General features: G+C 36.0%; 1 long non-coding RNA gene across 1 annotated transcript in view; it reads right to left on the bottom strand.

Annotated features, from left to right (window-relative positions):
- The window catches only part of LOC107855484, a 31,284-nt gene extending 16,872 nt beyond the window's left edge, over positions 1-14,412 (bottom strand). Inside the window, exons 1-2 of the long non-coding RNA XR_001670270.2 lie at positions 7,176-14,412; positions 7,024-7,073 (exon numbers count right to left, since the gene is read on the bottom strand). This is a non-coding gene — a long non-coding RNA (uncharacterized LOC107855484). The remainder of the gene's footprint in view (positions 1-7,023; positions 7,074-7,175) is intronic.
- Positions 14,413-22,865: the final 8,453 nt, after the last annotated feature.

A 22,865-nucleotide genomic window follows, 5' to 3' on the forward strand; every position in this document is an offset into this window, starting at 1 on the left:
AAGAATGATGGTTCTTTGCATATATATATTGATTATTGACAGTTGCATAAGGTGACGAGAAAGAATAAGTGTCCTCTTTTAAGGATTGATGACCTCTTTGATCAGCTTCAGGGTGCCAATTTCTTCTCTAAGATTTATCTTCAATCCTGGTATCAATAGTTAAAGATTCGGGAAGTGGATATCCCTAAGGCAACTTGCTGTGCCCGGTATGGGTATTTTTAGTTTTTAATTATGTCTTTTGGGTTGATTAATGCCCCTGCAGCATTCATGCATTTGATAAATAGGGTCTTACATTAGTTTATCAATTTATTCATCATTGTCTTCATTGATAACATATTAGTGTACTGTAAAAATGAAGAGGATCATGCAGATCACCTTTGACTTGTGTTACAAACCTTGAAAGATCAACAGGTGTATGCTAAGTTCTCCAAATATAATTTTTGGTTGAATGTTGTAACTTTTTTGGGTCACTTGTGTCTAGTAAGGGGATTGTGGAGGATCCTCAAAAGGCTGTTGTGGTTAAAAAGTGGCCTAAACCCACAACTTCAACTAATAATCAGAGCTTTTTGGGTTTAGCAGAGTATTATAGGAGGCACGTGAATAGTTTTTCCTTTATTGCTTCTCCCTTAACCAAATTGACCCAGACAAAAGTGAAGTTCTTATGGTATGATACTTGCAGGGTAGCTTTGAGAAGCTAAAAGATAAGTTGACTTCAATTCTAGTCTTGACTCTACCTAAGGGTACCGAAGGTTTTGTGGTTTATTGTGATGCTTCTCAAGTTGGTTTGGGCTATGTGTTGATGCAACATGGTAAGTTGGTTGCCTATGCCTCTAGATAGTTGAAGGTTCATGAGAGGAATTATCCAACTTATGACTTGGAGTTGTTATCTGTGGTGTTTGTGTTAAAAATCTGATGTCACTATTTATATGGGGTGAATGTTGATATCTTTTCTAATCAAAAGAGCTGCAGTATGTCTTCATTCAAAAAAGCTTAATCTAAGGCAAAAAAGATGGCTTGAGTTGCTAAAGGACTATGATATAAGTTTTCACTACCATCTAGGTAAAGCTAATGTGGTTGTTGATGCTCTTATCAGGTTGTCCATGGGTATCTTGTCGCATGTGGATATAGATAAGCGGGAGTTGGTGAATGATATTCACCATTTGGCTAACCTTGGAGTTCATCTTTTAGAATCTGAGGATAGCGGTGTGTTGGTGCAATAGGTGGTGTAATTATCTCTTGGTTCGAAGATAAAGGAAAAATAGGTATTAGATCATCTTTTGTTGAAAATTAAGGATGGTGTGGGTAAGTAAGACTTTAAGATCTATGGAGATGGTATCTTAAGGTACCAAGGGAGGCTGTGTGTCTTGGATGTGGATGGGTTACGAGGTAGGATTTTGGCCGAGGCCCATGAGTCGTGGTATATGGTTCATCCTGATTTAACAAAGATGTATCATCATCTTAAGGAGATGTATTGGTGGAATGGCATGAAACAAGATGTAGCCGACTTTGTGGCTAAGTGTATGGTATGTCAACAAGTGAAGGTAGAACACTTGAGGCTCGATCGACAACTTCAAGATATTGAATTATCGGTGTGGAAATGAGAGATAATAAATATGGATTTCATTACTGGCCTTCCATGGTCGCGGAATTAGTGTGACTCTATTTGGGTCATCATGGATAGGATGACTAAGTCCACTCACTTCTTGCCCATGAGGACTACTTATTTTGCCAAGAATTATGCAAAGTTATTCATTTAGGAAATTTTAAAGTTGTATGGTAGTCCTATCTCAGTTATTTTAGATCATGATACCTAGTTCTTATATCATTTTTGGTGCTCTTTTCAGCATGGTTTGGGAATTAAGGTTAGTCTTAGTATGGCTTTCCACCCGCAATCAGATAGACAAGCCAAAAGGACCATTCAAACTTTGGAGGATATGTTGTGAGCCTATGTGATTGATTATGGTGGTAGTTGGTTCGACCATTTGCCTTTGATTGAGTTCGCTTATAACAATACTTACCATTCTATAATCGGTATGGCCCCATTTAAGGCATTGTATGGTAGGAGGTGTTGATATCCTAGTGGGTGGTTCGAGGTTAGTGAAGCAGAAATGTTTAGCTCAGATTTAAACTACCAAGCTATGAAAAAGGTTAAGGTAATTCTTGATAGGCTTAAGACCGCCCAAAGTCACTAAAAGTCCTATACGGACATGAAGTGAAGGGACTTAGAGTTTGAGGTTGGAGATTAGGTGTTCTTGAAGGTGTCTCCCAAGAAGGGGAAGCTCATTCCTCGATATGTAGGCCAGTATATGATTTTGAGAAGGGTTGGTAATGTCGAATATGAGTTGGAATTGCCCTCTAGCATGAGTTCCATTCATGTAGTATTCCATGTGTCTTTGTTGCAGAAATGTGTGGGTGATCCTTCATTAGTTGTCCCTCTGGAGGACATTGGTATTTCAGATTCCTTATCCTACGAGAAAGTCTCGATGAGGATTTTGGATCGACAAGTTTGTAGGTTACAAATGAAATATGTGGCTTCAGTGAAGGTTCTAATCGAAACCAAAAGTCTGAGGAAGCTACTTGGGAGGCCGAGGAACACTTGAAGTCCAAGTATCCTTTCCTATTCCTGATACTGGAAAATCGTGCTTGAGGTATGTGTTGTTCTTAACATCTTTGCTTTATGTCTTGTTAAAGATAGATTATTTATTCCCTTATGTTTTGTTTTCTGTCTTAAACGTAAGAGTATAGATGTTTGGAGTTTAATTGTGCTTATAGTGCCTCATCCCATCATTCGAGGACGAATGATCCTAAGGGGGGGGAGAGAATAAAATACCCCAAGATTTGGCCCTTGCAAAGTTTCCTGGTTCTTGGACATTCTGTGCATCATACAACTCATAATACTACTCGTATGATGTGGATATGGGTCAAGGAACCTAGTCATATGTTGGTCAGTGTCAGATTGGCCAAGTTCTGTTCTTTGTACGAGAGGCATAATATGAGTCGTATGTACATGATACAAGAAGTATAGTGCCAAACCATATGTTGTTTAGTGTTTAGTGACAAACCATATGTTGTTTAGTGTTTAGTCTTGACATTCTGCTTAAGGTACAACTTAGAAAGTACTAGTCATATCGTTGGGTATGAGTGAGGCCAATGAGTCATATGTTAGACAGAATGTGATGTCCAAATTTTGATCAAGTTACGAGTTGGAGGTACACTCTTATGATGTGGGTATGAGTGGAGAGGTCCAATCGTACCCTCCTGCAAGTCTTTTATAGTTTTTAACCTGAGGGTATTTTAGATATTGCTCACCTCAAGCTCTTAAGACCATATGCCTTATAACACTATTTGGTCCCTTATTCTTTACTTTGGAAGATCAAAACACTCCTAAAATACTCTCTAGAAACCTCTTAATGAGATTGGACTAGGGTTTCTTCAAGGTGGTCATCTAGGATCTTTAAAACCAAAATCTCTTCGCGAATCTTCATAACTCAGGCATGTGACTCTACCTTCATTGTTATTTCATGAAAATCATGTATTTTAAACATTGTTATTGAATCATAAATGGTGGTTTTGAAATCCATGGTTGAGGGTGTGAATGCATATTATTGGGTATTATTCTCTCATGTTTTAACCTATGTTTATGTATGATTTGTTAATGGTTTTGCACATGTGGGTTCTTGGAAATTGTGATCTAAATCGTGGGGTTATGGTAAACCCTAATTTGATGGTTATGACTTGAATAATGATTTAATAATTGCATGCCCTCAACCTGTTTTGAATATGTCGATGAGAAGAATGTAGTCACATGATGAGTTGTGTTTTGAACTAATGCTTGACATAAGAATGTTAATGAAGAATGTATGGTTTTGTAAAGGTCTTGATGACCATAAATTGAATTGAATTGTGATTTGAACTAAGGCATTGGCCTAATAATGTAAATGGTTGGTAAATGGTTTCATGAAAACCTTATGGGTCATAAATAGTTTTAAATTGTAACCTTGGTGGTTTGAATGGCTATATGGGTCCGATTCCTTAAATATTGAATTGAATTGATGTCTTGTATAGACAATAGGTTCAAGTCCCAAATTCGAATAGTAATGGTTATGGCATGTTGTATGCTTGCAGTGGGATTGGTATGATGATAACAACAGAATGCCTTTGGTAAGCAATGAGACAAATGATTGTGTGCATGTGAAGAATATTTTATTGGGCTTTAAAGTGGCATATGTAGCTGGTCCATGAAAGTGAAGTCCAAAGGACTAACACTGGAAACCGCGCTAGCGGGTGTGGGTGTCTATATGATCCGGAGGTTCGAGTCCCCCGAATAGATATATGAATGGGAGGTTCGAGTCCCCCATATTTTATACATTGGAGCTAAGTCACCTTGATTATGTCGGGAGGTTCAAGTCCCCCTTAATGGGATATATGGATATGGATATTCTCTAGTTCGTATGGCTACATGCACTAGGGCCCTTCCATCTAGGGGAAGACTGGGTTCATATAGCCCGTGGGTGCCTTGTTATATGACGGTTATGCTACACAGCCTAGGTTAATATTTTCAAAGTTTATGCTAAGCCTTATTCCCTTTTTCGGCACTATATATATATGTATATGATGTTTGACTTGGTCTAAATGATGGCATTACTTTATCCCTCTATCCTTGAGTTACATGTTAGCGCTCCAACTGCTAACCGCCCCCGAATGTTGTATCCCCAAGTAATACAAGGATTGGAGCTTATTCTACTTTTCCTGCATAGTGACCAGGTGACCCTGTGGTTCGTGAGTTGACATTGAAGTGGTGAGCTTCCATACATTGGAAGACATTCATTTCACGGTATTTTATACTATGTCATAGACTTTGTTAGACTTGGATTTTGGGCAATTGTGTGGGGCATGTACCAATATTTTATTAACTGTGGATTCTAGAGGATTTGTGAATTACTGTGGAATTGGATGCGTTGGTTTAGTGTGTTGTGGTGATGAATGGTTTAGATATTTCATAAGTTATTGTTAGTCTTATTTCACATATCTTGTTATATGTTTGGAATCCATCCAACCCTTGTGGTTGATATGTTGGTTAGGTTAAGTGAAGGGGATGATCTCCGGTCCACGTGGGGCTTGAGATATTCATTACGGCCAGGCCCTGGTTCGAATCATGACAGAATATCTATTGCCTAAAATTATATCATAGAATTAATCTGATTTTGTAAAGGGAAAAATATCACTAAGAATAATTTGCTAGCTCAGGAAATCATTACTGATATTAGGAAGAGCAGAAAACCAACAAATTTGGTCATGAAGCTTTAGATAGCCAAGGCTTATGACAAAGTTGAATGGTGTTTTTTTATCAAGGTATTGTAGAATAAGGGCTTTGATAGGTTGGTGGTTGATAAAATATGGAGACTTGTGGCTAACAATTTATATTCTATTCTAATTAATGGGAAATTTCATGGGTTCTTTCACTCCACAAGGGGTGTTAAACAGTGAGATCCTTTATCCCCAACACTATTCATATTATCTACTAAAGTGTATCTAGGGCTCTTAATTATTTGTTTTATAATAATGATTTTAAGGGTTTTGAAATGCCTTATTGGAGTGATTGTTTCAATCACTTGGCTTATGCTGATGACACCATAAATTTTGTTAATGTAGATAGAGTTTCTGTACAGTTGATGATAGCGGTATTTAAAAAATATGAGGAGTAATCAGGTCAAAAGATCAATAAAAAAAGAGTTTTTTTGTTTAATAAAGCTGCAAGAGTTGTTGTTCAAGAGGTGGAGTTGATTACTAGCTTTCAGAGAGGTAAATTCCCTTTGATGTTTTTGGGGTACCCTATTGGGCATACAAAAGAGAAGAAGCAACACTTTGCATAGCTTATGAAGAAGGTTCAAAATAAGTTACATGCATGGAAGGGCAAATTTTTATCTTTTAGTGGTAAATCTGTTTTAATAAATCATGTTTTTAAAAGTATGCCCATCTATCTTTTACTGTAACCATGCCTCCAAAATGTGTTTTTGAGGATCTTCTCAGAACGTTTTCTAAAATTTTGTGAAATTTCAAGAAAAAAGGAGGAGAAAAGTATTGGGTTTCTTAGGCTAATATTTGTCTGCTTAAAGAGGAGAGTGGTTTGGGAGTCATCTCCATTTCTGATGTCTCCAAGGTATTATTTTCTAAGTTATGGTGGAATTTTAGGACTCAAAAATCTCTATTGGCTAACTTTTTATGGAACAAGTATTAGGAGGTTCTTAGGTTTGGAAGCACATGTTATTATCTAGGGATTCTATTGATTAGGAGATTTGGTGGGAGCTTAGGTGTGGTCAATCTAGTCTCTGGTTTGATAACTGGACACAATTAGGAGCTCTTATCTTTATCACTATAAATGCAACTCAGGTGGTGCTACCAAAGGAAACCCCGACACTAATGCTTGCGCTTTTTTAATTTGAAATAGTGAAGGTAAATTTATTTTTGTAGAATCCAGAAAGATTGTAGATAGCTCAAGCCTTTAAGATGAGGTGATTTCCTTGACATTGGGGTTGGAATATTTCATTGATCAGTATCTGTTACTAGTTGAACTGAAAACAGACTCAATTTCTCTCAAGAAAATTATTAAAGGGTCATGGGAAATGCCTTGGTCAATAGCTATAGAGGTTAAGTAGATTAAGCACTTGATAAATAATAACCCAGTGATAGTCAGGCATGTTTCTAGAGAGGAAAACCAATTCACAGACTTTTTCACTAACCTTATTTCAATTTTACAGGTATAGACAAGCTTCAATTTAGCTCAATACATAAAATTCCAAATAAGAAAAAACATTATTCGACTAGGGAGATGCAACATCCCAAATATTTGAGTGAATAAATATCAAAATAGAAAGCCAAATGTGCATACAGGACAAATGACAAAAATAACAACAATAATCACCGACAAAGGATAACAAATACTCAAGGAAAAATCCAACAACAATAGCAAGTTCACAAATGTCACACCGAATTTGATCGACAATTAGTAATAGGAAGACGTACCTATCAGAACTCTATTATTTTGCAGTGGTACTAGCCCTTGAGAGCTCATTCTGCAAAGGATAGAAGCAAAATTAGGAAATTCATCAATGGGGTGCATTTGTTGAAAAGGAAAGAGATTTTTGTTCTTGTTCTAAGCTATTTGTGGAAATTACCATTTTTGAGCTGAAGAAATCTTCAACGATATTGAATTCATTGCATCAGTGAGAGGTTTTGATGCCCAAATGAGTATCGCTCAAGCTCGATAGTTGTGTGTTCCCTAGTAACTTAGAGTATATTTCATCGTGATCATCATAACTGATAAACAGAGCACCACCGGAGTTTATGGATCATATCGACCATAAATCTCAAGGAGTTCAATTGAACTTCCACTCACTTTCGCATTCTGATATAGATGTTTTTTACTTCTTAATGTATGAACTTTTCTTTTCTTTTTCTTTTTGATTTTGGGCTTTGACCACTTTTGGACCTTAGTCTTTGTACAGTCTTAGGTATTTTATTTTATGGATGAATAAAATGGGCAGCTAGCGCATATTTGAATTACAAAAAAGATTGGTTTGAATAGAAATACAAAACTTTTTCATAGTATTGTGAAAGGTAGAAAAAAGACTCTATTTGAGGAGAACGCCAAACAGCCAGGGTATTCGAATATTGTAGAAGAGGAGGTTGCAACTGAAGCCATGGATTTCTGTCACAGGCAATTCACACAGGAGAGGGATGCTGCTACTTTTCCATTATTGAACCATATTTTAGATCCCAAAAGTGCAGATGAGGATTCATACAACCAAAATTAAAAGAAGTTAGAATAGTTGTTTTTAACTTAAATCGGGATAAGTTTGACAAGTAGATTTTATCAATATTGTTGAGAGACTATTGGTGATGATATTCTAAGAATTGTGCAAAATTTCTTTATTCATAATATTTTGCCTAATCCTATTACTAATACTAATTTGGTCCTCTTATGAAGGAAAATATTCAATTCTTTTCTAATTTGAGACCTTTGTCCAAGCTTGTTTGTGACAGACTGGAGGTTCTTCTTCCTAAATTAATATCAAGTAACCAGTAAAATTTGGTAAAAGGTAAAATCATAATCGAGAATGTGTCGTTAACTCCAGAGATTGCTACTAATATTAGGAGGAAAGGTAAGCCTACTAATATGGTCATCAAGCTTGATATGGCTAAAACTTATGACAGTATCTTAATTTTTTTTTGATGAAGGCTCTAAAGATAATAAATTTCTCAAATAATTTTGTTGCTATAATATGGGGATAATCTCTAATAATTGATATTTAATTTTTGTTAATGGACAATCACATAATTCTTTTCATTCCACTAGAAAAGTGAAGCAAGACGATTCCTTATCTCCTACTTCATTTATGTTTTTAGTTGAGTATATTTTATGCTTCGAATTCTTTATTTGGAAATGTGAAATTTGTAGGGCAAGGAGTACCGAAGTGGAGTGCAAATTAATCTCAATCATCTTGCCTATACAGATACCACTATTATCATTACTTCAGCTCAAGCATATTCTTTGAAGAAGGTAGTCCAAATTTCACAGGAATATGAATCTCAATTAAGACAACAAAGAAAAAGACAATAAAGAAAAAAATTTCTTTTGTATTTATCATAATACAACAACAGACCAATAACAATTAGTGGGCAATGTGCAGGTATACCTAGAAGCCATTTTCCTTTGAAATACTTAGGTTGTCCAACTACTCATTCCAGGAAAAGAAAAGAACACTATATAAATACTATTAGTGGGGTGACAAATAAACTTCAATCCTATAAAGGAAATATTTTATACTATGGAGGTAAAGAGGTCTTAGTATCGTCTTAAAAAATATTTGCTATCCATATTCAATATTCTTTAGTTCCTCCCAAGTCTTTCATGAAGGAACTTCATAAAAAAATTTCAAAAAAATTATCATAAAATCATAGGGAGAAACAAACACTAGGCTACTTGGGATAAGGTTTGTCTTTCAAAAAAGAAAGCAGGTTTGAGTTTCAGATCAATGTTTGATGCACCTCAAACTATGTATGCTAATCTTTGGCGGAGGTTTATAACTCAAAGCTCCTTATGATGAAATGAAAGCTATGTATGCTAATCTTTGGTTGAGGTTTAGAAGTCAAAGCTCATTATGATCAAATTTTATTTAAAATAAGTACTGCAAGAAGCAAATTCCAAAGTCGGTTCAATAGAGAGGTGACTTTCAAGTGTGGAAGAACATACTATACTATAGATAAGTTGTAGAGCAACATTTGTTGTGGAACATAAAGGAGGAGATTCTAGTGTTTGGTATGACAATTGGACTATCTTAGGTCCTTTACATCTATAATACATAGTTATCACCCCTTGACAGATATCTATGTTTTTCTGAAGAAAGAGAGTTCAAATTTTGATATCACGTAGAATTGTTTGCCTAATGATGTTATAGATTATGTTAGGCATAACGTGGATCATATTATATAATCTAATCAAGGAGATAAGCCTTGATAGGCAAAATTTAGTTCTGAAAAATTCTCAGTGAAGAGCATTTGGGAGATTCTAAAAAATAGGGATTAACCTACAAATTTCTATAAGTTATGGGTGAAAGGTCCGCCATTCAAGATATACTATTTAGGATGGAGGGCCTATAATAAATGATGTTGTTGCAACCATGACTAACCAGAACGATAACATTTTTTATTTGTGTTCTTGCTTCACAACACCTATAAGAGAGACCATAGAGCATTATATTTTTAGCAGGAAATCTAGCTGTAGGAGTTTGGAGTTACTATTTTATAGAAGTAGGTACCATTTTTTCTTGGGTTCAAATGAGACAGTCTATGAAGAAGTGGTGGAATGCACAAGATAATGCTAGGATGAAAGTGACTTTTAAATTCATCCCAAACATATCCTAGGGGTCTTATGGAAAATGAGGAATACAATTTTACATGGAGGACATACACTGGAGGTAAGATACTTTGGGATATCAATTCCACTATTTACAAGTTTATCAAGTTAAAGTTTAAATACACAACAATTTGTAATACTTGACCAAAAATGATAGCTATTCCTGATAGTTTCAAACTTTGTTTTCTATACAAAATGGTCAAATAGATTCCACCACTTCAAGATTTGATAAAATATAATATTGACAGGAAATATAGAGGTAATATAGGCCAAGTGAAAGTGTTTTTTATGTGAGAAATCATGAAGGTAATCTACTTGGTGCTAAAGGGGTGAAATTTACAGGCACAATAAATATGGTTGTTGAAGCTATTGCTATTGGGGTAGGGCTTTAATTTTATTTGGATAATCATCTCCTCAATATCATCATTAAAACTAAATCGTTGACTATGATAAATATACTTAGAGGTCAACTCCATAGTAAAAACAAGAAAGATCATATTAGTAAGAGAATAACACTTCATTAGAGAGGAAAACATTTGTTATTTTCTTGCTAAGTTAATTTTCTATTTTGCATGTACATATGCGTTTAATTCATTTCAACAAGTCTCAATTACAACAGGAAGAATTATTAATCTATACAAGCATAACACACCATATTTGAGGATCAAACGTACCACTACAACATATACATCCAGTTAACTATTTCAATTTGTAGTTCATTTTATAGGTTTTAGTTGCAGGAAGGTTCGCAGGTGAGTTTCAGCTCTATAGCATTCACTCTAAGTCTAAAGAAATCTCAACTATTTGACAGTACTGTACACCCGGTGAGATCTTTGAGCTGGCCAATGGTACTAAATCAAGACTCAAAGCGAACAAGTAATGCCTTCATGACACAAACCTCTTTCAACTCATCCTTTGTTTATAAACTTGAAAAGCAGTAAAAAATTAGTTTTTATTTCAAAGATCTAGACTTTTAATGGTGGTATTAATTTATTTACGGGATTCAAATCATTGAAGGATAGATTTAAGAAACTATGAGCTATTTCCTTTACTATCAAAGTTCTTGATGCTCCATAGTAGATTGAGATAACTCAAGCAATAAATTTCTTGAAGAGTGCTCAATAATTTGTGTAGAAAAACCTTAGATTGTTGCAATAGAAAAACAAATTTAACAATAAATTTCATCAGAGAGACCTTTAATCGAGCCAAATCCTAAAAATTGGTTGCTCAAAGCTCCTTGACTCTAAGCAAAGAAGTAACCAGCTCTGTGCTCAGTGGAACCTCCATACTTTTTTTTGTTAATGAGATATCTTAGCTTCAAGTGAAGAGCATTGAAGATTTGTGATAAGGAAAAACTCTGTACTAACTTAATAGTAGCGTCATCGATGAATTTGAGATCTTACTTTCCAGATCCATCGTTCCACTTTTCTTTTTTCATTTGATACCCTAAATTCCTAATCTATTTTTTGATTTTCTTTTATTTCTTTGTCTTCTTAGTCTATTCATCTTTGATGGTCTTAACACTTTGGGTTGTCCATATCTGTACATATTTTTCTTAGCAAAATTTGACCCATTGTGTCTTTTAGGTAAAAGAGTATTGGCAATTTTAAATCAATCAAGAAAATGGACAGTAAATTAGGGGAGATCAATTTATGATTATTGCTTAATTTGATTTATAAACACTTAATTTATAATAATTTTTATTTACTCAATGCAAAGCTAAGTTGAAAAGTACTTATAAATAGTCAATGCCTTCTAAGTAAGGAAGATAACAAGGCGGTGTGGGTATGCGTAGGGACAAGTTTTAAGCTGTATGGGCTAATTAGGATGATGGCTAGTTGAAATAATCTTTTTCTGAACTTATTAGGGGCGGGGAGGATAGTGGGCATGTACAAATTTAAATATAAAAAACTAAAAGTTAATATTGTTCTCATAAATTTACCTAAAATTATGTGATGCTTAGAACAACATGAATTCCACTACAAATAAGTAAGAGTTCTATAGTTAAAATACAAGAATAAAAGTCCAAATTTTTTTATGTAATTGAGTTTGATATACAATGGACTCATAAAACTATAAAACTATGAATTCATTAATTTTTTAGTTTTTTGTGCATACAGTTGAACAATAAATATTTATATAAGTTCTTAAAAAATCAGATAAACTGAATAATTCAAAATCATTACTAATAGAATGTACCATAATTATTTTTTTGGCAATCAAAGGAATTTTATAAATCACAAAAATCATCTTTACAAAACCAACGAATAATTAACCAATTCAATCCCTTCTTAGAACACCTATTCTAACACTTGACCAAATCAACTACTATAGATTTCTCAAGAAAAAAAAACTGAAAGTACACAAAAAATTACAAGGAACAAATGTAATTAAGCAATTTTAAATTTTGCCTAATTCTGATACACGATGATAGATGTAGTTGATGAATCAATTTCTTCTTTGTTGAAGATCGATTCTGGAACATCCTTATATGTTTCTCCTTCCAAATAACATACATCATTGTGATAAAACTAGCTTTTAATATTTGTCCTCTAGGATTTTTGCCCCCAAAGTGTTGTTGTACCCATATCTATTCACAGTTTCAATCCTCATGACTAAGCCATTTCTGCCAGCTGAGGACATGTCTCCAGATATCACTTGAGAAAATACATTCAAAGTAAATATGATTCAAGGTTTCAAGCCCTGTATCACATAACACACATGTTTCAGTCACATTTATGTCTTATTTCACCAATAAATACTTAGTTCTCCTCCTCTCATGAAGTCTCAACCATATAATAAAGTAGTGTTTTGGTTCTACAATATTATGGCATATTAGTTTTTTTCAAACTACATTCTGCATCTCACCCCTTAGCCTCTTATAAGTTGTAGATAAGTGGAACTTCCCCTTTTTATCAATATATAGATGTTACCTAGAGCCAAGCCGTGCTTTCTCACTTGTAGGATCTTTTTGCTTAGCCAAGTAGCTTACTTGGGTATGCCCATTCTGTTAATATTCTGCTTTGTGACATATTACATATGCACCCAAGTAATCCACAACTCTTTTTGTTGGCTCAATAATCATAGTAGTTTGCATATAGCTACCCGGTTACATATTTTCAGATTAAGTAGATTTAAGCCTTCAATGATTTAGGTAAACAAACCTTTTTCTAGGCTACCAAGCTCTCGTAGTTACTATTGCTTCACCTAACCACAAGTAACTTCTACATATGGCTTCAATGAGCTTAATCACTTTATGTGGCTTTAGAAATAGTTGTGTCCAATAAGCTTGAACCCCAAACAACATTTCCTTTGTAAGATTCAGTCTTCATCCATAAGATAAAATTTTGGCCATATAGTTATAGATTTTTGTCGTTATGTTTGCCTTTAAGACTAAGGCTACAGAAAATAGATTCAACTTTATACTAAGTAGTAGCACTGATTTGAAGTCCCCTATTTCAAATTAAAGTAAGTCCTCTGCAAAACATAAATGAGTATAATACCCCGTATTTTCCTAGCTCAGTTTAGCTCTTAGTATAAGAGAATTCCTATATATTTTCAAATATAATCAGAATTTTCCAGCTTAAGACCCATCATTGTCTAGGAAATTCAGTCAGCTTTCTAATGATATAAGTTTTGCCCAAATCTGATATCCGGGTGGGAAGTTATAGCACTTTTAGTGAAACAGTATGTCAAATAGAGAAGCACCGCGTCGCGGTGAGGGTCAAAATGACATTCGTCAGTTTTCAGTGAGACACCATGATTCCAGCATGTCGTGGTGAAGTTCCAGTTTCTAAATGGCTTTTTTCAGTGGGGTACCTAATTGGCCCGCATCGTGCCAAGGTGCCATTTAAGAATTGTCAATTTCCAGTAGCCTGACGCGATACCACCGTGTCGCGCCAAAAAATGTAATTTCACAATTGTCTATTTTTAAACAGTTTCAGCCAACTTCCAGTGGCTCATCGCGATGCGAGGCCAAAATCAGGAATCCAGTGACATGAATTTTAATTTCTTTCAGGGGCAATTTAGTCTTTTTCTACGGCCCTAATTAGTCTAAACACATTAATGAACCCCTAATAACCTAATTAGATCATCATTTACTCAATTTCCCTCAAATCAAGATCAATCTCTCTTCTAATTAGCAAAATCCTAGCCTTCAAGAATCAAAGTTAAATCTCAAGAACACTACCAAGAATCTTCAAGAAGTTAATTTCTCAGGTATGTTAGATGTTCATCCATGGGTACTAACCACCCATGGAGCCCAAGAATCCTTTCTTTCAAAATACAAGATTGAGGTTCCATAAATTACATGTTTGAGTTGGATTGTGTTCATGTGTGTATTGTTATATGGTCTTGAATCCATGATTAATTGCAAGTTTTATGAAAAGATGGCATGTGTGATGAATTATATGATTCTTATGTTAAATCCTTGAAATTACAACTTGAATGTTGTAGCCATGATATTTATATATATGTTTATTATTATGTGAAATAATCTTGCTCCCCAAGTGTTTGCTAGAATCCCTATGTGAATTGAATAGTGCAATCATGACATATTATCATGTGTTCCCATTCATGTACAAGTTCATGCCTCTCAACTATTTGACAAAATGTCTAAATAAATGCCTTGTTAATAAGCAATTATTGTTATGCTTTTAAGATAATGCCATGCTTTGCTATCAATGCTATCGAGTCCTGGAACTATTTAATACCTAAAATTTAGCTGTTTACCTAAAATTACAGTAGCTACAGAATAGTCTCAGTAATGTCACAAACAGTAGTACTCAGTCAGTTACAAAACTCAGTCTAATAATCAGTGTCATTCATTTGGGAGTAGGATTCAGCACCGAGCGAACCTAAGGATGGGGGCTCACCTGTTAGTAGAGGGTGTGATCCTTAGTAATAATCCTTGTGTTCCAGAACTACGCAGCCAACATAGGTTGAGATATCAATTTGCCAGTTGAGGGTTTATAAGGTGTTTACCTGCCAGTTGAGGGTAATACTACTATCATCAGAGAACCTGCCAGTAAAGGGTGACCCTTAGTCCTTCAGGATGATATTTTAGTGGATCCACACAGCCAGTGTTCGTACTCGTGGCATGGTACTGACACCCTTCCAACTCGAGTTACAGGTTGGACTCCAATTAGTTCAGAGAGGGGTATGTCAGTTAGATGACTACCTCCTATAGTTTCAGTTTCAGTCTCAGCATAGAACTCAGTTAAGTTCTACAGAATAAAGACTATAAAAAATAGTCACCAGTAATCAATAATTCAATTATTAGTAATCTCAGATATCAGTTACTCAGTTATCAGAACTTAGTACTCAGTTTCAGTATAAATCTTAGACACAATATATATATATGTATATGCATAGTATTGCATAATGAGTGTTTACATCAGCTTCAACTATCCATGTACTCTTATTCAGTTATATTCATATCACTCAGTCAGTTACTGTTCATGCCTATGAACCCATGAATTTCAACCTTACCTCATCTAGTATACCAGTACATTCCACTTACTGATCGTATACTCTTTTCTTGTGCTATGATATCTCATATCACATGTTTGGATGCTCAAGTTCCTTACCATGCTTAGTTAGATTCAGTCAGTAGCAACAGATTCATTAGTGAGTCCTCGTGTACCAAGGATATTCTTTTATTTCAGTATTATAATAGATTTTTTATTTTATTTATCGAAGTTAGTTGGGGACTTTTTCCATCAACTCTGTATTCAAACAGTTCAGTTAGAGGCTTTTTAGACTAGACTAGTTCAGACTGTGAGGTTATTATCAATTACTATATTTATCAGTATTCAGATTATAAACCTTATGAAATTTCAGCCTATCTCTTGCATTATTTCATTATTCTTATTCTGTGCTCACAACAGGTACCAGTTATAGTCAGCTTGTGGTCCTTCGGGGTCTTAAGCACTGTGAGGCATCCGAGGTGCAGACTCGGGGCATTATAAACTTAGTATTAGAGCCTAAGGTTCAACAGAGTCCTAGGGAGTCTGAAAGCCGCATTAAGTAGAGTCTTGTGTATGGGTGTGTAGCGCCCCACACTTATGGACAAGAGGCTATGAGGCATTTTTAGGAAAAGTTTCCCTTCTTTCAGTATTAATGTCGTGCGAGTGACCATGAGCTCAAGTTAAACTCTCTGTCTAATTCATTTCTTCCTTCCATTTACAGAACATGCCTCCCAAAAAGACAAACAGAATAAGAACTGGAAACCAGTCAACACCTCCATCCATTTAGGCAGATACCCTGGACGAGCATGTCTGTCATGCAGAATTCAGAGCAGCCTTCACCATTCTAGCCCATTCTATAGCAACTCAGAATAAATGACTAACTGCTGTTCAGGACAACCCAGTGGCCAATACTGCTCCAGTCAGGATTCGGGACTTCACCCGAATGAATCCTCCTCTATTTTCAAGATCTAAGTTTGAAGAAGATCCACAAGAGTTCCTCGATCAGGTGTAGAAAGTCACAAATATTATGGGAGTGACTTCCAGTGAAAGTGCTGAGTTAGCTGCCTATCATCTATAAGATATAGCTCATACGTGTTTTAAGAAGTGGAAGGTAGTCAAGGGCACAGATGTAGAGCCCATAGAATGGGAAGAGTTTGCTACTGCTTTTCTAGATAGATTCTTTCTCTTAGAGTTGAGGGAATCCAAGGTGTTAGAGTTCATCAATCTCAGGTAAGGCAACATGAGTGTGAAAGAGTATTACCTCAAGTTTTCTCAATTGGCTACGTATACTCCCTACATAGTAGCAGACAATAGGTACAGAATGAGCAAGTTCATATCTGGGATGTCAGAAAGTATGGTCAAAGAGTGCAGAACTATGATGTTAATTAAGAAGATGGGCATATCCAGGCTAATGGTCTATGCTCAGCAGATAGAAGAGGCTAAGAATAAAGAGAGAGAGGGAAAATAAGAGAGCTAGAACAAGTAGCTTCAATGTTACTCAGCCTAAGTCAGAAGGCGGTAACTATTCCAGTTTCATCCAAAATATTCAGTTCCAACTCCATCCTCAGTCAGTGCTCTAGTACCTAATTCAGAAATAGTAACAAAGATGGGGTGCCAAGCTCAAAGTCTCAGGGTAGTATCAGCAGTGCTCAAACAAATCCTCTTTACCAAAAATGTTGCAGAAACCATCAGGGTGTTTACAGAGTTGGCAGTGATGTATGTTTCAGGTGTGGCAAGCCAGGCCATAGAATCAGAGATTATCCTTATCCAGGTTCACAGGGTCAGTACAATTGTCCCTTAGCTCAATTCGTTCACCCAAATTAACAGGCTGCCACTTCCAGTGCCACCAGTGGGAAAGCCTAAATAGGCTTTATGCACTTAGTCCCAACAAGATCAAGAAAGTTCTCCTGATTTGGTCACTAGTATGTTACAGATCTCTTCCATTTACATGTTTATGCCTTATTAGATACAAGAGCTTCTTTTTCTTTTGTAACTCCTTACATAGCAGTCAACTTTAAAGTCAGACCAAAAATCTTAATAGAACCTTTCTTAGTCTCTACCCCAGTGAGTCAATTTATCATAGCTCGATGGGTATACAGGAACTGTCTGATTATGATATCTCAGAAAGTCACTTCAGCAAACTTAGTAGAGTTAGATATAATGGATTTTGACGTCATTCTCAGCATGGATTGGCTCCATTCATACTATGCCTCAGTTGACTGTAGAAGCAGAGTTGTTTATTTTTATTTTCTAAATGAACCAGTCCTTGAATGAAGGGGTAGTACCACATCGCTTAAGGGTCAGTTGATTTCATACCTTAGAGCGAGAAAAATAATATCCAAGGGGTGTGTCTATCATCTCGTGCAAGTCAAAGAATCTAGTTCAGAGAATCCTATTCTTGAGTTAGTTCCAGTAGTAAATGAATTCTCAAATGTATTTCCCGAGGATCTTCTCGGAGTTTCTCCTGAAAGGGAAATCGACTTCGAAATTGACCTTCTTCCAGATACTTAGCCTATATCTATTCTGCCATACAGAATGGCTCTAGCTGAAGTCAGGGAGTAAAAAGAATAGTTAAAGGACCTTTTAGATAAGGGGTTCATCAGACCTAGTGTTTTCCTGTGGGGCGTACTAGTCTTATTCGTGTGTAAGAAAGACGGTTCACTCAAAATGTGTATAGACTACTGTCAGTTGAACACTGTTACAGTCAAGAACAAATACCCACTTCCTATAATCGATGACTTGTTTGACCAACTTTAAGGTGCCAGTTACTTCTCTAAGATAGACCTCAAATTAGGCTATCATCAGCTCAGAGTTAGAGAATATGACATTTGAAAAATAACTTTTCAAACCGGTATAGTCACTTTGAGTTCCTAGTCATGTCCTTTGATCTCACAAATGCCCCAGCAACCTTCACGGACTTAATGAATCGTGTGTTCAAGCAGTACTTGGACATATTCATTATAGTCTTCATCGATGAAATTCTTGTCTATTCTCGTAGCAAGAATGATCACGCAAATCACCTCAGAATTATACTTCAGACTCTCAGAACCCATCAGTTGTTTGCCAAGTTCAGTAAGTGTTAAGGCCAGTAGCATTCCTTGGTCATATTATTTCCGGTGATGGCATTAGAGTTGATAGTCAAAAGATTGAGGCAGTGAGAAACTAGCCTAGACCCATTTCTCTGTCAGATATCAGGAGTTTCTTGGGTTTAGCTGGCTATTACCGATGGTTTGTTGAAGGATTTGTCTATTGCATCCCCCATGTCCAAAATGACTCAGAAAAAAGTCATGTTTCAGTGGTCAAATTCTTGTGAGAAGAGTTTTCAGGAGTTGAATACTCGACTCACTACAACCCCAGTTTTGATGTTACCAAATGGTTCAGATGGGTTTTTTTATGTACTATGATGCATCCAGAGTAGGTTTGGGTTGTGTCCTAATGCAAAGACGTAAGGTCATAGCCTATGCCTCTAGACAACTTAAGCCCCATAAGAAGAATTACCTACCTATTATCTTGAATTAGCAGCTGTTGTGTTTGCCTTAAAAATTTGGAGGCATTATTTGTATGGGGTGCATGTTGATGTGTTCACAGATCAAAAAAGTTTGCAGTATGTGTTCTCTCAGAAAAATTTGAATTTACGTCAGAAAAGGTGGTTAAAGTTGTTGAAAGATTATGATATGTGTTTTGTATCATCCGAGCAAGGGCAATGTAGTGGCAGATGCTCTCAGTAGGTTGTCTATGGGTAGTATTGCTCATGTTAAGGGTGGTAAGAAGAAGTTAGTTCAGGAAGTTCATCAGCTTACCCGACTAGGTGTCTGCTTAGTAGATTCAACAGAGGACAGTGTGTAGGTGCAAAATAGTTTAGAATCATCTTTGGTTTCTGAAGTGAAGGAAAAGAAGGATAGAGATCCTAGCCTAGTTAAGTTGAAAGAGACAGTTAGAGATCAGAAAGTAGAGGTTTTCTCCCAGGGGAGAGATGGTGTGTTGCGTTTTCAGGGTCTGTTATGTGTGCCAGGTGTAGATGACTTGAGGAAATGAATTCTTGCTGAAGCGTACGGTGCGTGTTACTCTATTCATCTAGGGGCCACTAAGATGTATCGTGATTTGTGGGAGATCTATTGGTGGAGTGGGATGAAAAAGGATATCACAGAATTTGTAGCTAGGTGCTCTACGTGTCAGTAGGTTAAGATTGAGCACCAGAAGCCTAGTGGGTCCATGCAGGAGATCAGTATTCCCATATGGAAATGGGAATAAGTGAACATAGACTTTGTGATGGGTTTGCCTCGTACTCATCATCATCATGATTCAATTTGGGTTATTGTAGACAGGATGGCAAAAATCCACTTATTTCTTGCCAGTCCATACTTTCTATTGAGCCGAGAACTATACCAAACTCTATTTCAGAGAGTTGCTCAGGTTACACGGATTCCTAGTATCCATCATTTTAGATAGAGGTACCCAATTTACCTCTCATTTTTGGAAAGCCTTTTAAAAGGGTCTTGGTACCCAAATTCACCTAAGTACACCTTTTCACCCTTAGACAAATGGTCAAGAAGAAAGGACCTTTTAGACTCTAGCAGATATGTTAAGAGTATGCGTTGTTAATTTTAAACATAGTTGGGATGACCACTTGTCTTTGATCTAATTCACATATAATAATAACTATCATTCTAGTATTCAGATGGCTCTGTTTGAGGCTCTTTATGGTAGTAGATATAGATCTCCAATTGATTGTTTCGAGGTATGTAAGGCCACAGTAGTAGGGCCTGATTTAGTATTTAATACCTTAGAGAAGGTTTAATTAATCAGGGAAAGGCTTAGGGCAGCCCAAAGCCGATAGAAGTCATATGCAGATGTGAGGAGAAAGGATCTCGAGTTTGAGATTGACGATTTTATATACCTGAAAATCTCTCCAATATAAGGAGTGAAGAGATTTGGCAAGAAGGGAAAGCCCAGTCCCTGATATATCGATCCTTACAGAATCCTCAGCCATTTCGGAAAGGTAGCTTACGAGCTTGAGTTGCCTTCAGACTTAGCTTCAGTACACCTAGTATTCTATGTCTCCTTTCTAATGAAATGCATTGGTGACCCGGCAGTTGCAGTCCCCTTAGAGGGAATAGATATTCAAAATGATATCACTTTCAAAGAGGTTCCAATCCAAATCCTTGATCGTCAGATTCGCAGAATAAGGAACAAAGAAGTTCCCTTGGTCAAAGTTATCTGGCGAAACCAGTCCATTGAGGGAGCTACTTGGGAAGAAGAAGCAGATATGCAAACTAAGTATCCTCACCTCTTCTCCACATACTTAGAATCTGATTGAGGTAATAGTCTTCTTTAGATTTACTCAGTTCCATGTTCAGTTACAGTTAAAAACTTGGTATCAGTTACCATTACATATCATTCTTATGACAGTCATGCATTCATGAATCAGTTCAGCCATATAATCATGTTTCAGTGTGAAAACTTAATTTATCAGTAGTTTCAGTCATGTAATCATGCTTTAGTTGTGCATATTTAGTATGTAAAATCAGTCTATCAGTATTTCTTAGCTTAATTAGTCTCATTCGAGGACGAATATTCCCAAAGGGGAGATATTGTAATACCCCATATTTTTCTAGCTCAATTCAGCTCTCAATACATGAGAACTCCTATATATTTTCAAAAATTCTCAAAATTTTCTAGCTTAAGACCTATCACTTTTTAGGAAATTCAGTCAGCTTTCCAACGATATAAATTTTGCTCAAATCCGATATCCGGGTGAGAAGTTATGGCACTTTTAGTGAAACAGTATGTCAAATTGAAAAGCATCGCGTGGCAGTGAGGGTCAAAATGGCACTCATTAGTTTTCAGTGAGACACCGTGATTCCAGCGCATCACGGTGAAGTTCTAGTTCCCAATTAACATTTTTCAGTGAGGTACCGTGATTGGCCCAGTCACGCCGAGGTGCCATTTCAGAATTGTCAATTTTTAGTAGCCTGACGCGATACCACCGCATCGCACCAAAATGTAATTTCACAATTGTCTATTTTTAAACAGTTTCAGCCAACTTTCATTGGCTCACCGCAATGCCACCGCATTACAGTGAAGGCCAAAATTGGAAATCTAGTGACGTGAATTTTAATTTCTTTTGAGGGCAATTTAGTTTTTTTCCACGGCCCTAATTAGTCTAAACACATTAATTAACCCCAATCTCTCCTCTAATTAGCAAAACCTTAGCCTTCAAGAATCAAAGTCAAATATCAAGAACACTACCAAGAATCTTGAAGAAGTTAATTTCTCAGGTATGTTAGATGTTCATCCATGGGTCCTTACCACCCATGGAGCCCAAGAATCTCTTTTTTTTTTCAAAATACAAGATTGAGATTGCATAAATTACATGTTTAAGTTGGATTGTGTTCATGTGTGTATTGTTAGATGGTCTTGAATCCATTATTAATTACAAGTTCCATGAAATTAAGATAGCATGTGTGATGAATTATGTGATTCTCATGTTAAGTCCTTGAAATTACAAGTTGAATGCTAAAGCAATCATAGTTATATATATGTTTACTGTTATATGAAATAATCATGCTCCCCAAGTGTTTGCTAGAATGCCTATGTGAATTAAATAGTGAAATCATGACATGTTATCATGTGTTCCCATTCATGTATAAGTTTATGCCTCTCAAGTGTTTGACAAAATGTCTAAATGAATGCCTTATTAATAAGCAATTATTGTAATACTTTTAAGATCATGCCATGCTTTACTATCAATGCTATTGAGTCCTGGGGGTATTTAATACCCGAAATTTAGCTGTTTACCTAAAATTACAGTAGTTACAAAATAGTCTTAGTAATGTCATGAAGTTGTACTCAGTCAATTACAAAACTCAGTGAAACTCAGTCCAATTCAGTTCAGTCTAATAATCAGTGTTATTCAGTTGGGAGTAGGATTCAACACCGAGAGAACCCAAGGTTGAAGGCTCAGCTGTCAATAGAGGGTGTGATATTTAGTAGCAGTTCTTGCATTCCAAAACTATGTAGCCAGCATAGGTTTGAGATATCAACCTACCATTTGTGAGTTGATAAGGTATTTACCAGCCAGTTGAGGGTAATACCTCTCTCATCAAGGAACCTGCCAGTAGAAGGTAACCCTTAGTCCTTTGGGATGACATTTCAGTGGATCCACACAGCCAGTGTCCATACCCGTGGCACGGTACTGACCCCCTTCCAATTCAGGTTATAGGTTGGATCTCAATTAGTTTAGAGAAGAGCATGTCAATTAGATGATTATCTCCCACAGTTTTAATTTTAGTCTCAGCATAGAACTCAATTCAGTTCTACAAAATCAGAACTGTCAGAAATAGTCACCCAGTTATCAATAATTCAATTATCAGTAATCTCTAATATCAGTTACTCAGTTATCAGAACTCAGTACTCAGTTTCAGTAGAAATCTCATAGTATATATATTTATATGCACAGTATTGTATAATCAATGTTTACA

The sequence above is a fragment of the Capsicum annuum genome, chromosome 1 (genome assembly GCF_002878395.1).
Source record: "Capsicum annuum cultivar UCD-10X-F1 chromosome 1, UCD10Xv1.1, whole genome shotgun sequence".
NCBI classification, from domain to species: domain Eukaryota; kingdom Viridiplantae; phylum Streptophyta; class Magnoliopsida; order Solanales; family Solanaceae; genus Capsicum; species Capsicum annuum.